The 17764-nt window shown below is 42.8% G+C and overlaps 1 protein-coding gene across 4 annotated transcripts in view; it reads right to left on the bottom strand.

The window, feature by feature from the left end:
- The window catches only part of TTBK2 (tau tubulin kinase 2), a 48387-nt gene extending 47370 nt beyond the window's left edge, over nucleotides 1-1017 (bottom strand). For 2 of the 4 annotated variants that reach the window (XR_014546302.1, XM_083606268.1), the window contains exon 1: nucleotides 370-1016. The gene's annotated coding sequence lies outside the window, so the exon portion shown is untranslated. Of the gene's footprint in view, nucleotides 1-369 lie in introns of all 4 variants that reach the window. The other 2 variants (XM_083606271.1, XM_083606270.1) reach the window with 2 other exon arrangements.
- Between the last annotated feature and the right edge of the window lie 16747 nt (nucleotides 1018-17764).

Genomic DNA, 17764 nt, shown 5'->3' with positions numbered 1-17764 from the left:
CCCCTGCACGGAAAACCGGGATAGATAACCGGTGGGACGAAATTACGGGTGATGCTCTGAAGGTTACCCTCCGTGTAGCCGCCGCCGCCTCCTCCTCCTCCTCCTCCTCCGATCCCAGAAACCCGGCGCTGCTCCCTCCGCTATTAAGCTCTACCAGAGGCGCATCCCGCGAGGCCCCGCCAACCCCCCCCGGCGCCTCCGAAGCAGCATCCCTCCCGCCGCCCCCCCCCCCGACCAGGCGGGCCGGCGGCACTTGCGCACACCCAGCCGAAGCGGCCTCTCGCTGGCTGGGGGAGGCCAGAGGCCGGGTGGCGACCGCGCTCCCCCACCCCATGCCCCACTCGCCAGCCCCTGAGGGGAAGCGCCTACCTGGAACGCGGCGGCCGGCGCTCCTTCCCCCTCAGAGCGAGGCCGGCGCGGGGTTCACTCTTCGTCTCGAGGGCCTCCGAGGAGAGAAGGAAACGCGGCTGAGGTGGTGGCGGGGGGGCGGGGGGAGAGGCGATATTACCGGTTGTCCCACGGCGCCCTCCGGTTCAGCCCGGCGCAGCCCAGCAGCAGGCTCCTGCCCATGGCTTGCGAGCAAGCGGCGCCGTCGTCGCCTCCGCCGCCGCTGTCTCTATGGTGACTGCGGGGCCGGGCCGGACTAGGCGCAGGAAGAGAGCCGCGAGGCGCAGGGACCGGCGGGCGGGGCAGCTAACGGAGGCGACAGGCAATCCAGTCAGCGGCTCAGCGGCAGTCGCCGAACGGCCGTTGTCTCTGTCGCTGCAGGGTTAACCGCTTCGTCGCCAACTCTCCGCCGCCTCAGCTGCAGTCCCCGCAGGACGCGACTGGCCCGTCCCCCTCGCTCCTCGCTCGCTCTACCTTCGCAACAAGCCCCCTCCTTTTCCCTTGCCCTCCATCCAAGGGCCAGTGAGCCAGCTATTCCCTCAAGGGTGCCCGCCCACCCTTCCGACGCCTTGAAACGCTATTGGGTCGTTCGCGAGGAGCCCGCGGAGCAGATTGGACAGCGGACCCATCAGTCGTCCCGGCGGGCGGCCGTCTCTTAGAAACGCCGCTGTGCTCACGTTTGCTTATGAGGCGAATCCAGCGAGTTTGTTCGTACTGCGCTGGTTTGAAGAGAATTCTGGGAATTGTAGTTTAGCCCGGCCTTTGTCGGAAAGGGTCTTTTAAGGATTTCCCTAATGGTAGCTTGCAGAGAGCTGGTGGTTGGTGGCTGCGTCATGGGGGCTTGACAGATGGCTGTCGATGTTCTCTTACACGCCGGGGTTTCCTCTTTTTTGGAATATTAAAGTACCGAAACACGCGCTGGTAAAAGCCATTTGTTTTCCCGTAACAAAAAGGGAGATAATGTTTATTGCTATGAGCCACTCAGGATTAAGGCTGCAGAAGCCACTAAACTGGGAAATATACTGAAAAATAAAATGTTTTTGGTGGGGTCTTTAGTAAAAAGTACAATATGTAGTTGTTTATGCGGTATATCCAAAGTAAGCTGGGAAAACCCAAAGAAAAAACCTTGGGCTCAAGCTCATTAAAAAACCAGCATCAGTGTCCAATGTCAGTAGACACACACACAGAAAGGGGCTGAAAAGATAACCGCCCCACGTTCTTCCATGGTCCACCATGAGTGCTCACTGGAAGGACAGATCCTGAAGCTGAGGCTCCAATACCTTGGCCACCTCATGAGAAGAGAAGACTCCTTGGAAAAGACCCTGATGCTGGGAAAGATGGAGGGCACAAGGAGAAGGGGATGACAGAAGATGAGATGGTTGGACAGTGTTCTCGAAGCTACCAGCATGAGTTTGACCAAACTGTGGGAGGCAGTGGAAGACAGGAGTACCTGGCGTGCTCTGGTCCATGGGTCACAAAGAGTCGGACACAACTAAACAACAACAACATGGTCCACCAGCCCTCAGTTTCGAGATACAAATTTGGGGAGCAAAGGGGGCTTCTGAACAGAACAGCTATGTTTCAAAAATAATGTGACTTTTAAAATGCCAATATGCACAACACATTTATACATAAATGTGCATAGAGGGCTTTTTAAAGTAGAAAGGGAACATGAGTGAAATCCCTGGGTTGTGTAGTGGTTAGAGTGCCATACCTGGGAGCAGGCCTGTGCAGAGATTTTCTGAGATTCCAGGAAGGGAGTTCAGTTATAAACTGAAATGGAAAAGGAGCTGGTCTCTGGGGGTCCCCCAGTCATCTTAGACCTCCAAGGCCTGGAGCAGGTGTACCAGGCTGCCTGGGAGACCAGGGTTTCTATGTGACCTTATTCACTGGCAGCAGAAGAGCATCTCTGCCATACCTGAAGCCTACACCACATTTTGCTAATTTGGCATACTTTTTTAAAAGTTATATTCCAGCACATTACAATATACCAACATTGAAATATTTTTAAAATGGGGGGGGGGCAGAATCTATATTTATAATTTTATAATTAGTTCATTCATATTACAGAACTTTAGGGTGGTAGGAAACTGTTCTACAATCTGCCCAAAATGGGATGATACCTCATTCAAGATGATAATGCAGGAGCCTCCATTGTTTAAAAGTACTAGGGTGCAACATAAAATAACAGAGAGGCATCATATTTCTCCCTATAATTTTACCATCTGATACCATACGTAAATGCATACTCTATGTAACTGTGGAGCTAAGCGTTTTCCCAGACAGAATTGTAATGCATTATACCCAAATTCATTTCGGAATAAAATAAAGCCTTGGGGAAATTCTTTGTCATTGCTTACCGCTTCCTGTAAAACAATATCTTGCATACTCTGCTTTGGAAGATTGTATTTAGGTCAAATAGCTTTGCTAGTAATTCTAGAGGTCAGAAAGCAGACTTAGGACTGATTGCCTTAAGTCATAGATTATCATTACACAGAACACAATTTCAAAATGTAATTTGTTGTTACTCTCATTTATTTCCATATTTAAACTGGTAGCCAACAAAATTATTCCAGAACCTTACAGTTTAACACATCAATAAGAATTTTGATCCCATGATTCAAAAAAATGGTATATAGTATACTTGATTCCTCCTGCCACATGTGCAGTGATGGATGCCACAAATTTCTAGTGCCGTAAGATATTACAACCATGGTTTTTTACCATATATAAGGAAAGGAGGAAAGGTCAGGGAAGGTGAAAAAAGAAGATGCAATCCAGCAGCGTGGCAGTAAATTTTGAACTACATCCATCTAGAGTCTTAAAATCTAGCCAGCTGTGTTGGTTATTTCATATACACCCCTCCCAAGAGCAGCTGTATATCACATAAAACACTTTGTGGTCTTTTCTGATTAACAGTGGTATATAAATACTTAAAATAAATAATGGAACAGCTCTGCCAGCAGCATGCTCTGCTGGTGTTATCTGAGGTGTATGCGTAGCTTATGTTCTGCTGGTGTAGCAGAGTTTCTACTGACTCCTATAGCCCCTTGTCAGAAGATGAACGTTTACCAACCTGGTACCCTCCAGAGTTTGATCACAACTTCGAGCCAGCAGGGCCATGGTGATGGGAGCTGTAGTCCCAAACATCTGGAGGGCACTAGGTGGGTGAAGACTGATCAAGAGTATAGACCTCTGCTCTTAATAATTTTTGAGGGGGTAGGAGAGACTCTTATGGTCCAGGATAGCACTATTCTCATCATACACTGACCCCTGGATTTAGTGTCTTGACTGATAAGTACTTAGCTAGAAACTTGACAAGATCACTAGATATTCTTATATCATGCATGGTAAACCACTTAAGGTACCAGTTGTGCCAGCTCTGTTTAGGGAAGTTTTTAATGACTGATGTTTTAATGTATTTGTAATATTATGTTGGAAGCTGCCCAGAGTGGCTGGGGAAACCCAGCCAGGTGGGCGGGGTATAAATAAACTATTGTTATTATTATTATTATTATTATTATTATTATTATTATTATTAATGTTTTTAGCTTTGTTTTTCATTTATTTTGTTATGGTAATGTGTTGGTTTTAAATTATATTTTATATGTTGTGTGGATTCTGTACAATACCCTGGAATCTTTTGATGAAGGATGATTAAGAAATAGTTTAAATAAATAAGCTGAAACAAAATATTGTTTGAACTGTACGCTGCCTTCTCCCCTGCCCCCTGAATGCCTTCATTCTGTTGAGATTAGGGAGGGGTGGGCATTATTATTATTTATTAAATTTCTATACTGCCCTTCAGGGTGGTTTACACCATATTAAGTGTCAAAAAGTTAACATCTCAGAGTTGGGCCTATATGAGCATGGGAACTGTATATTAAGGCAGTCTGACCCCACAGCTTGGTGCCTGCCCACCCCCATGTCATTGGACTCCAAATTCCATCAACCCTAGGCAGTGTTGTCAATGGGCAGGGATGAGGAGAGTTGAAGTTTAGCAACATCTGGAAGACAACAAGTTGTAGAAGGCTATATTAAGGCATAAGATCAATGGTCGTGAGTGCCACCTCTGTAAGAATGGTACTGATACATGTGAACAGAGGTATAAAGGAGACTCCAAAGGGATTTTTCTTGATGGACTATGGGAGTTGAGAAAGTGGTTGTGGGAAGGGGAGCAGTAACCGCAGAAGTGTAGAGCAAATGAAAGGGAAAAGGTGTCTTGCCTTATGTCACAATATAGTGTAGGATAAATCTCCTTACTAATCATAGGCTTTAGCCTTTAACAAGACCTGCTGAAACAAGAGTGGAATTCTACAGATATGAGACACCTAACCCATTATATCAAAGCATAGCTTATTGCAAGCATTATTCAGCATGGCAAGGTAAAAGGACAAACTCCTTTCTTGTGTCATCTGGAAAAGTTTGGCTGTAGTGTCCATTTATGTCACTAATATCAGAATCTGCAGCAATACAGTAATAAATTGTTGTTTTTTAAAAAAATGAAGTGAGGAAACAAATTCTCTCAGCTTGGTTCAAATTTAAGACAGAATCCTAGGACAACATAGACAACAACTTTATAAGTGTGCTAAATTCTTAGCATAATTGAATCTAACTTGGCTTGGCCATGAGATCATCAGCTGACTATTTGTAAGATGGAACAAGCATTCAAAATATCAGTATACCTACTCTGAGTAGTCTTTGTTTTACAAAAAGTCAGAAAGCCACGGTGTCATCGCTTTATAAATGTTAAAAAGCTTTTGTCTGTCTTAAGGGACTCTATTTAAACCATGCAGTTGTGCAACATATTCTTAAACACAGCATAGCATAGCCTGCTTCATAATAACATCAATGTCCAGTTGGGAATGCTTTCTTAATTAATGTTCAAAAGACAGAAAGTCCCATATACATTAGCTAAAGGCTAATAAATGTCTCAAGCGGCCAAAGAGGGCATGTAAACCAATAAAACAGACCTTGTCGAGTATTAATGCTGTGCTACAGGACTCATGTGTCTCCAGACTGAAAGAGGAAGGAAAATAAGTGCTGCAGATGGGAACAGCACAGGGAGGAACAAAGAAAGTGGCCCCATTAATTATGCTAAGCCTTCAAGTCTCTTCCATTAAATGACAAAATTGTTCGTTAGAAAGATTGCCTGGAAGATATGAACAAATACATTTTTTAAATGTAGTAAGAAATAGAATATAGTGGAAGACAAGGACAATATAGCTTTCAGTTCAGTTTATACTGTAAATAATTTAGGAGATTTATTTTACCATGTTTATTCTCATGTGTGTGTCCTATGGCTCATCCAGACTTCCTTTTGTGCCATATTTCTAGGCGCAGGTCTGGGCTTTAAAGCTCTGTGTCCAAGTGATGGTATTTTTTGTCCTGGGAAAACTTGTGTTTTACCACCAAATTGGAGGAAACGCAGTGCAAAAGGAAGTAAAAGGCTTACAGGATAAGATGAGACAAAGTTAAGAGAAGAGTGGAAGTGTTTTGGAGAATATCTTAGAGAGTATGATATTCAATCCAACCTGCAAGTGGAAGTAAACATGTGAGCAGCAAATAATATCAAACAAAGGAAGATTTGAGATAATAATGGGTAGAAGATCAGGATATGCAGCTGATAGAATGCCATGGAGAGGTGGACTGGGAAGTCCTGAGGAAATGGATATGTGATGGCAGTGCTTTTTTCTGGGGGGGACACTGGGGTACGCATACCCCTAAACATTTTGTGAATCTAAGTTTGGCCTCATTGAGGCGCAGTATTTCAATATGAGTAGGAAAATGAGAACACCCCTAAACGTTTTTTAGGAGAAAAGCATTGTGTGATGGACAGTATATGATGTATGTACAATAGTTATAAAATGCATAAATGCAGGTATGTGTTGTTGTTTTTAAGGACAAGCCACCATAGACAAAGAAAAATCCATGCAGGTGCCCAGAGCCTATTCAGATATTACTTAGAATCATAACATTGTAGAGTTTTAAGGGATCCCAAGCATCATCCAGCCCAACTCCTTCGATGTAGGAATCACAGCAAGGGATAACTGTTCTCCAAGTTAAGAGTATCAAATTGCAGTCACTCGTCCCCAGTTTCTTAACTACAAGAAAGCAGCAAGTTCTGGTTGTCATAAAAAGGTAAAGGGACCCCTGACCATTAGGTCCAGTCGTGACCGACTCTGGGGTTGCGGCACGCATCTCGCTTTATTGACCGAGGGAGCCGGCGTACAGCTTCCGGTTCATGTGGCCAACATGGCTAAACCGCTTCTGGGGAACCAGAGAAGCACGGAAACACTGTTTACCTTCCTGCCGGAGTGGTACCTATTTATCTACTTGCACTTTGATGTGCTTTCAAACTGCTAGGTTGGCAGGAGCAGGGACCGAGCAACGGGAACTCACCCCGTGACAGGGATTCAAACTGCCAACCTTCTGATTGTCAAGTCCTAGGCTCTGTGTTTTAACCCACAGAGCCACCCGCAGAGTACAGTTGCATTTGGGTCCTGCTTGCAGGCTTCCCGTTAGATCCTCTGGTTGCCACTATGAGAAGAGGATGTGGGAGTAGATATGGACCTTCGCCCTGACCCATCAGTAATGTTCACTGGGTAAAGACTCCCCTACCCTCTCTCTGGTGTGTTCAGCAAATGCAAATGTTACTTGAAATGCAGCTGTGTTGGGGGACAACCTTCCTGCATTTAAAGACATTCTTTTACATAGCCAAAAAGAGGATGAAGAAGGAGAATGGAGGAGAGTATACAGTTAGACCAGTAGTGATGTATGGAAGTGAGAGCTGGACCATAAAGAAGGCTGATCACCAAAGAATTGATGTTTTTGAATTATGGTGCTGGAGGAGACTCTTGAGAGTCCCATGGACTACATGAAGATCAAACCTCTCTATTCTTAAGGAAATCAGCCCTGAGTGCTCACTGGAAGGACAGATCCTGAAGCTGAGGCTCCAATACTTTGGCCACCTAATGAGAAGAGAAGACTTCTTGGAAAAGACCCTGATGTTGGGAAAGATTGAGAGCACAAGGAGAAGGGGACGACAGAGGACGAGATGGTTGGACAGTGTTCTCGAAGCTACCAGCATGAGTTTGACCAAACTGTGGGAGGCAGTGGGAGGCAGGAGTGCCTGGCGTGCTCTGGTCCATGAGGTCACGAAGAGTCAGACACGACTAAACGACTAAACAACAACAACAATACAGTTAGATGGCAGGTGAGAAGCAGGGAAGTAGAGACAAATGGCAGGGCTACCAGCAGAGAGAATTTGGACAAGGCTGGGGAAGAATTTTTAAAATAAAACACACAAGTGGATATTCATGCCAATACTGCCATCTATTGTTTCGTGTCTTTCACTGCTAATAAGGACAGGAGTCAACAAAACAGGAGCACATAGGTACATTATTCATTATTTGCCTTAAGGCATTTGAAGCCCTTCCTAGCCCTGATTCCTGAGTGGGGTATTTTGGTAGACAAATGTTTCAAGTGCTATACTGAGTTCAGGTTTCTGAATGGTTTTCCAAAAGAAGGAATTGTCCATTTCTGAACAGCAATCTGTCTAGATTCCTTTTGGTGTAACTTGCAGGCTCCACTTCATTACAGCGGTTTCCAGCAAAATGTCCGCCATTAGATTAGGCAACCCAAATGGAGAAGCAAGCTGATACCCCCCTGCCAGTCTACAAATACAGCAAATTCATGTTTCTGAAAGGAAACACTTTGTGTTGTTTTGAGCCCCAGCTTTGTCTCCAGTCTCTCTACTTCACTATCCTTATGCCCAGGTTTTGTTATTTTATTGGAGGCAAGCAAAGGCTACCAAGAGCACAAGTCGTAAAACTGGACTGGCTCCCTAATACACATGGGATGGTTTTGCCCAAAAATTATTCCCTTTGGAGGGGAAAAAAAAGATCAAATGAGAGGACAGGGCAGGCATGTCTCCTTACCCTATGCAAAGGTGTTCACTTCAGCGTGATGCTTTTAAGAAACAACTCATCAAACGGCAGTATCTTATAACAAAGCACAGGAAACATACAATTTTTTGGATAATGTCATGTAACATGGATTAAAAACGCAGCACTGAAAATACAGTCAATGTACAGTAAACGGGAGAGTGAACGTAGCCTAAGCTAAATCAAATTTTTCTTATGAGGGCTTTAATACAGAAATCTAAGGGCAGCCAATGAATCTGTGAAGACTGGTGGTGGTGGGGAAATGGGTGAAAGTGGGTGCCCTGAGAGCAGCCAGTCACAGGGGTTTCAAATTACATTTGGTTAAGTGGCATGTTTTGCAGGGTTTAACATGAAGACATAAGTCTCCTACAATAAATCTCTTAGGCATGATTAGGGATGCAGCGGGGATTAGCAAGGGCTGGCACAGAGAAACCATTTTCTCTGTTTGTCCTCTCAAGTGCAGCACTGACGTGACAGGAGCCAAAGCGTCCCGAGGCTGGGGGATTCGGCCTCCCCTCCAAAACTGGCCACACTGCACCAAGCGCCCACTCTGAGAAGATGCTCAGAGCACTAAAACAGGTTAGTGGCTTTATTCCCATCAACTGTTCGTTTTAAAGAAGCACATATATGTGAAAAAAGCCTTTTCTCTCTACCCTTACTAAATCTAATCTGTGCCTCATTGCTATACTGTATTTTGAAGCAGCCTTTTTACTTTCTGTTTTTCTGGTAAATTTGTGTCCGATGTAGCTCTTGTCGAAAAGAAACTGTCTGGAGTGTGATTTAATATAGGAACAGGAGAAGTATGATAATGCTGCAACATGTTGCATTTGATACTGTTTTCGAAGTGCATGTTTAACAACAGGACAGTTCCTATGCATTTCAATGAAGCTCCTTCCATGATAAGTGCATGATAGAATTGCAGTCTGGATGAGGAAAAGTATAAACAATGAAAAGAAGAAGAAGGTCCATATTGGTTGTACGCCAGCTTTGCTTTTTAAAAAAGAAAAAATGTATTTCTCAGTTTTTCTTCATTAACAGAATATAGCTATTCCAGAGAGAGAGAGAAAGGAAAGGGCTTTGTGATTATTGAACATAGGGGTAATAAAAAATATGTGGTTGCTAATACTCCCTAGCAATTTAAACAGACAAGTGTTGCCTCCAAAGGGTCAATAGAAATAAAAGCTCAATTATTTCTATTTTCCAGGTAGAACCTAATACGTGCAGCATAATCCTATCCATGTCTACTTGGAAGTAAGCCACATTTATTCAAGGGAACTTCCCAGGTGTGTATAGGATTACAGACTTAAAGGATAGCATTATATGCAGACAATATAGGACACTGCAATGTTTTTTTTGTTTAGTTTTTACTGCAAAGCACAAACATTAGACTGCAAAGGCAATCTAATGTTTGTGCTTTGATTGTCTTCAAAAAACCTTTAATTGTGATGCACTTGTAATCTATAAAGTTTATCTGGAATGATAAAAAGGCTAGTAATAGAAATACATTTATTTGAAGACCTATTCACAAAAGTGGATTTGCAATACTTAATGTTATCTAACTATGTACTCTCATACAGCACAAATTTGCAAACCATTTAGAGTACCTTTGCTCCTCCTGGGGAATCAGAATCATAGCACTGCAGACAGCCATCCTTGAATAGTGAATTTATGGGATCAGGTTGTTTATTATCAGATTTACAAGCCCAATTTTCCGTATCAGATTTACAATCCCAAACTTTAAGATTAATTTATAACAATACTTCCATGTAGGTCGATTGTTTCTAAGCAATATCTCAGGCATAAGGCAATTTTAGTGGTTTTCAAAAGTATAATCTCAATTATCTTTAAGAAACTATCGTGGTCTCTTCATATTTCAAATATATATTACATGTCAACATGACTGAAAGACCTGCAGATCCAATGGGAACATTACACTTAGGACACCTTATGGGTAAAATAATTCATCTTCTCTAGGGCCCTATTCATGGGCGTAGCCAGGGGGCCAGGAATTGGCAGCTACCCCTCCCAAATCAATAAAAATACATAGCTAACTGAGATTCTGCCCCCCTAACAAAAGGCCCGCCCCCCAAACAAAAATCCTGGCTACGCCCCTGGCCCTATTAGTGGTTGAGGCATGACCCCTCTCCTCTTCCTGCAGGGAGGAGGACCTCAGCAGCATTTACTTTCATCTCCCCCAAATTTTGGCTTGATGTGTTGATCACACCAGGGATAATGGGTTATAACAAACTCTAGTCAGTTTCCAAAGAACCCAACTTCAATTCAATAGGCCGGCTGAAACTAACCAGAATTTTTTTTTAAATATACTACAATCCCTTGCCCAGATGTCATGGCATGCCAAAATTCGGAGGAAATGACAGTAAACACTACTGAGGCGTCCTCCCACTTGTGCAGGAGGGTGTGTGGATTGTGGGTTGCAGCTCACACAGGTTCATTTTAGTTCTTGCACACTACTCTAAATGATGGTTTGGTTTGATGTACAGCCACAACCTCTATGCACCAGCAATTACAAAGCAAAGTTCAGAATTACAAACTGGTGGTCCATAACTTCCGACAAATGACCATGTTACCATGCCACTTCACCAAATTGTTATGAACCTGCCACTTCCCTGAGTGGCAAGAAGTCTAGGAAGAGCACTACAGCGTTTAATTTCTTTGAATGAACTTACTGTGAGAGCTTACAGTGGCTTTGTAGTCTTTGTTTTGCTTACATATATACAAGCACTGGTAAAGGCGTCATGAGGGAAATCTGCCTGTGAAACCTTGTTGCAGCAACCAAGAGTTTTCTATTTAGCCCACAGCTCTTCCTGGAAGATAAAATAGATGTACAAGCTAGCTGCAAAACCTTATGAACTGGCAAGGTGATGAATGGTCAGCTATTTACAAAGGTATTTCTCTTTCTCTGGAATGATGAACCATCAATAACTCTAGCACCAATAAATGTTTTTCTTGCTCTACAAAACTGTCCCCTTAAATGATTCCCATCCGGATGATTACATAATACAGTATCTGCCATTAGTCAAAGCATAAGTGAAATGTTTGCCCACTTACAAAAAATCATTGCTGCTGTCTTGGGTACCTATTTGTTTTACATCAAGACAGCCACATCTTTAGCAGCCCGTTGTTTGTTTCTGCTTTCAAACACTTAGAATCATAGAATCATAGAGTTGGAAGAGACCACAAGGGCCATCGAGTCCAACCCCCTGCCAAGCAGGAAACACCATCAGAGCACTCCTGACATATGGTTGTCAAGCCTCTGCTTAAAGACCTCCAAAGAAGTAGACTCCACCACACTCCTTGGCAGCAAATTCCACTGTCGAACAGCTCTTACTGTCAGGAAGTTCTTCCTAATGTTTAGGTGGAATCTTCTTTCTTGTAGTTTGGATCCATTGCTCCGTGTCCGCTTCTCTGGAGCAGCAGAAAACAACCTTTCTCCCTCCTCTATGTGACATCCTTTTATATATTTGAACATGGCTATCATATCACCCCTTAACCTCCTCTTCTCCAGGCTAAACATGCCCAGCTCCCTTAGCCGTTCCTCATAAGGCATCGTTTCTAGGCCTTTGACCATTTTGGTTGCCCTCCTCTGGACACGTTCCAGTTTGTCAGTGTCCTTCTTGAACTGTGGTGCCCAGAACTGGACACAGTACTCCAGGTGAGGTCTGACCAGAGCAGAATACAGTGGCACTATTACTTCCCTTGATCTAGATGCTATACTCCTATTGATGCAGCCCAGAATTGCATTGGCTTTTTTAGCTGCCGCGTCACACTGTTGGCTCATGTCAAGTTTGTGGTCAACCAAGACTCCTAGATCCTTTTCACATGTACTGCTCTCAAGCCAGGTGACACCCATCTTGTATTTGTGCCTCTCATTTTTTTTGCCCAAGTGCAATACTTTACATTTCTCCCTGTTAAAATTCATCTTGTTTGTTTTGGCCCAGTTCTCTAATCTGTCAAGGTCGTTTTGAAGTGTGATCCTGTCCTCTGGGGTGTTAGCCACCCCTCCCAGTTTGGTGTCATCTGCAAATTTGATCAGGATGCCCTTGAGTCCATCATCCAAGTCGTTGATAAAGATGTTGAATAAGACCGGGCCCAAGACAGAACCCTGTGGCACCCCACTAGTCACTCTTCTCCAGGATGAAGAGGAACCATTGATGAGCACCCTTTGGGTTCAGTCATTCAGCCAGTTACAAATCCACTGAGTGGTAGCATAGTCAAGACCGCATTTTACCAGCTTCTTTACAAGAATATCATGGGGCACCTTGTCAAATGCCTTGCTGAAATCAAGGTAGGCTACATCCACTGCGTTCCCTTCATCTACCAGGCTTGTAATTCTGTCAAAAAATGAGATCAGGTTAGTCTGACATGACTTATTTTTCAGAAATCCATGCTGACTATTGGTGATCACAGCATTCCTTTCTAGGTGCTCACAGACTGTTTGCTTAATGATCTGCTCCAGAATCTTCCCTGGTATTGATGTCAGACTGACTGGGCGGTAATTATTTGGGTCCTCTCTTTTCCCCTTTTTGAAAATAGGGACAACATTTGCCCTCCTCCAGTCTGCCGGGACTTCGCCTGTTCTCCAGGAATTCTCAAAGATGACTGCCAGTGGTTCTGAGATCACATCTGCCAGTTCTTTTAATACTTAAGGTGTCCTTCTGCAGCTCCTCATTATTTAGTCCATTTTCTACAGTGAGAGGAGCTTCACTCTCGTGGGTAGGGGGCAAGGATGTGAGGAATACTCAATAGGACTTACTTCTGAGTAGATATGGTTAGTATTGTGATGGACAGTACCCAATGGCAATTGTAGAATAAATAGAAAGTGTCCATTATTTGGATAACTCCAGTTGTCAAAATAAAAAGTATTTAATCTTCATCTTCGTCAATCACTTTACCTATGTATAGCCAAAGGCCTTTACGATGAACAGCAAGGCTTTCCTCTGCAATCTCTACTTGACAAACACAATCATCATTCCAGAGTGATAGATAATATTCGTTAAAATCTTTTTTTAAAAAAGGAAATGTAAAGAAACTATGCAACCATTACAGGTACCTATGACATCACAGCCCCTCTATTACTGCGCTGATATTAATTTATGTATATGACAAGTTTGTGGAAAAAACCCAGCAATGGAAGCATTTCAGCAGTGCCTGTTTACAGTTTGGCCAAAACAGTTCGAATGGCAGTGCCGGATCTATAGATTTTGCCGTCTGGGGCAAAAGTCTGCACTGCTCTCCACCTCTCCCTAACTGAGAACTCCTGTAGGAAGCCACAGGTCCTGCAATATTCCTGCAGGAAGCCTTTTACAATGCTTATGGCTTGGTTGCATCTTAGCAGGTTTTTAAGTACAGTAATGATCAGGGTGGATTTCCCCTCACTCTTTTAATCAAGTTAAGCAAATCTGCATCTAATACTTAGATGGGAGACTTCCAGGGAAGCCTAACCCAAGCTTTCTTTGAAGAAAAGCTGGATAAAGTTTGGCAAATAATTAATTAACACATTGTCATTTAGCTCAGTATTGCCAATACAGACTGGGAGGAGATCTCCAGGGTTTTCCCCTAGCCCAACAAACCAGTTGTTCTCCCACGGAGCTAAGCTGCTTACCCCTTCTGAAACTTGCATTGACTTTGGGAAGAAATCTCGCAATTGGCACCAATGATAAATTCCCAGTGCAGCCACACCTCCAAATTAAATATTTTCTCCAGGGTGGCAGCAGAGAAGTAAAGCGCTAACTTCCCCCCTCCTCACCTGCTTGGTTATCATTAATTATCTGTGGTTTATCAGATAACGGGGTGGTTTTAACAGGAAAATGACAAAGATCTCTTCCACCACCCATAGAACTCTAGTCCTGATCTGATTCAGGTCTCCTTCAAGTGATATTAACTTCTCTTTAAAGTCCACATAAGATCTCCAGCCTCATTTGTACCTGGTTTTAGAGATAAAACTTAAGAATTTGATCCTTTCACATTTGAAGTTCAGTTTTGAGGGATACTAAATGCAATACTTTTACAACTGACTTATCTCTAAAAAAGAAAAAAGAAACATATCCAATAGTGTCTGTGATTGATTACAATGTAGTGTGGGGGGGCACAATTTCTAATTCTGTGAAATAACGTTTTGAATCTTTGTAAATAATTCCCTTGTAGATTTGGGTCTCCAAATTCCCATTTGGATGAGCTGTATATAGAGTGAGCACCAGCACTGGAATATACCTGACTGTTTCTAAATATTTAGGACTCCTGGAAATCTCTCAAGCCACCAGGCTGGCAACAACATATGTCTCCTACAGGCATGTGCCTGGTTGAGAAACAGTCAAATATGTGTGCGCACACAAGCGTGTAAACAGCACACTTCGACATATAATACCTTTCATCAATGTTATATACACTGCACTTGGGCAGGACAATGCATTGTATTACAACGCCTTTCCCTAGCACAAATAGAGGAGGCGGTGTGCCTAACTCCATTTACCTGGGAGTAAGCCCCACTTAATTTAATAAGGCATGCTTCTAAGCAGATGCAAAGCTAGCTGCGTCCCAGGGGGGCGGGGCGGCGATGTCACCCCCCCTCAGGGATGACACCCGGGGCGAGTCGCACCCCTGCACTCCCCTTTCTCCGCCAATGCTTTTAAGAAGACATGGTTAAGAGTGCAGGATTTTCCAAATAGTTCCTCCGCTTCATGTTATTTTGCTCACTGTTCTTTCTGCTGCTGCTGCCCCTGGCCAGCTTCACCCCTCCTCCTATGCATTCCTTACCTATCTGCTTCCCTCCTTCCTTTCTCCTAGCAGAGAACAAACCATGCTGCCCTCCTAACCTGCCGCCTGGGGCAATACCCCAATTTTACTCCCCTCAGTATGGGCCTATTGAATGGGCTTTTGGAGCAGAAGCAAGCCTCCCAAGTTAGAGTCATAGACTTGTAGAGTTGGAAGGAATCACAAGGATCATCAAGTTCAACCATCTGCCATGCAGATTAAGAGTCTCACGATCTACCAAGTTGTACATACACCCTCTGTTTCTCTCAAAGACCATTTAATAAATATATTTTTAGTTTGTTTATTAAATATATATCTTATTGGTCTTCCTGAAGGACCCAAAGAATCAATACTTGAGCCCATACCTAATTTTTCTTTGATTGCATATAACAGCACACAAATAATAAAAGAAAAGAAAATTAGGAAAATCAAAAAGTACCTTATGTTATATATGCAATTCTGAAGCGATTTTCAACTGACAAGGCAACAAATCAAAATGAACTCAACAAATAATAATATTTTCCTTAAGAACAATTTTATAAATCAACATTTCCAGTGGATATAATTAATTCGCAATTAATACATAATGGATAAAGTATTTTACAATGCTTAAATTAATTTACCATAAATTTGGCAATTGGGTATTGGTGTTACTTGGTTTATATTTGATGTTGCAATAAAAAGTAAAATGTTCCTGGTTACTGATAAAGGTAGACATAACATACTTTCCCCCTGGATCATAGTGTAAAATTGCACTTACCTTGCCTAAAATAATTGTACTCCATACTTTTTGGCCTGGGATAAAGGCTCCTGTTCTGTCTAAATTGGAATAAATAAGATAATCCAATTGTGTAAGAATGTGAGTAGCTTGTATGATAGAATTAGTAGTTAGGTGGTGCACCTGAAATATCTGGTAGAACCATTTTATATGTGCATTATTACATTTAGCAAAATGTTGCTCCCCTGAGAGAAGCTGACCTTTATCTAATAAGTCCATAATTGCATGTAGACCTCTATTTTCCCATGTTGCAAATTGATGACATTTTTCCTTGTCAAAGAATAACAAATGATTTTAAAGCTGGGATTAAAGGGGAAATTGGAGGGGCTAGCTTTTGTGCCCGGTTCGTCCATACTTCGAAAATAGCTTTTGCAAATAGATTAATAATGATAACTAAATTACATAAAGCAGACGGAAGACAGGGAAGAGCTCTCAAGGACAAACGCTGGAGGCCATGAGTTTCCATAAGCACCCAATGCTGTGAATAGTTATTCCAAATGACATGAATCAATTGCTTCAACTAGAGAGCATTGTTACACAATTGCAGCTTGATTGCTCAAAAAATGCCATTCCCTATAAAGAGCACTCGTTTTTAAATGACGCATAAATATATATATATATACACAGTTAATAAATTGTTTGCTATTTTTAAAAAAGATGGTGAAATATAAATCAGAAGTACTGTATATGAAAGATAAAATACAATCTTGGAGTTCATATAATTTTTTATAGCAACTGCAAAATATTTAATTCTGCGGTCAACAAACAGCAACAAAACCTGCACATTTCTCTGTATAAGGTAAATTATTATCTTGTGCTTGTGAATTCTTATCTCACACGCCCTACTCCTCAAAGGATAACAGCAATCTATTTTGTTGTCAGTTTTGTATGAGCCCCTAAAAAAGCACTTTTCCCATAACATCTTTTGCCATATAAGTTTTTGCCATTGTTTGCGCATACGCAGCTCACTGTTTCCTCTGTGTGCACATTTTTGTGCCTTTGTTCACACATCAGCCCTTTCAGTTTTATGCCTATGAAATCTATCTTGATGTTTCCCATCCACACCAGCCCTGCTTGGTGGGATGTAGTTGTGCGGCATGTTATTGCCCCCTACCCTTGATTAGCCTGCTCATACAGCCCCTACCCAGGGTGAACTATCGTTAATTATAACAGTGTGCAGCAACTGCGAAGAAAGCAAATTCCATGTTTGGGATCATTGGGAGAAAGGATTCAAAACAAAACTGCCATCGTCAGACTTACTTTTCTTATTTTACAGTGTCTTGAGTAAGAAACCAATACGTTGCTTAAATCAAGCAGAGCTTTAATCAGAATTCCATGTGAGGGGCCATTAGGAAAGGAACTGAAGATAACGCCGCCAAGATAATGCCATTACAAAAAATCTATGGTGTGAAAACACTTGGAATGCTGTGTATAGTTCTAGTTGCCTTATTTTAAAAAGGATACTGGAAGAGAGCCGGAAAAGGGCAACCCAAATTATCAAGTGGTTTAGTAAAAAGGCAACTACCTCTCTTTTAAATCAGAACCAGTGAAGGCAGTGAAGGTCCTCTGTGAGTGCCTGGAGGCAGTTGGAGGATGGATGGCCGCCAACAGATTGAGGTTGAATCCTGACAAGACAGAAGTACTGTTTTTGGGGGGACAGGGGGCGGGTGGGTGTGGGGGACTCCCTGGTCCTGAATGGGGTAACTGTGCCCCTGAAGAACCAGGTGTGTAGGCTGGGAGTCATTTTGGACTCACAGCTGTCCATGGAGGCGCAGGTTAATTCTGTGTCCAGAGCAGCTGTCTACCAGCTCCACCTGGTACGCAGGCTGAGACCCTACCTGTCTGTAGACTGTCTTGCCAGAGTGGTGCATGCTCTAGTTAT

The sequence above is a fragment of the Podarcis filfolensis genome (assembly GCF_964270895.1).
Source record: "Podarcis filfolensis genome assembly, chromosome: 1".
Lineage (NCBI taxonomy): Eukaryota > Metazoa > Chordata > Lepidosauria > Squamata > Lacertidae > Podarcis > Podarcis filfolensis.
This window is presented reverse-complemented; position numbering and strand designations above follow the sequence as displayed.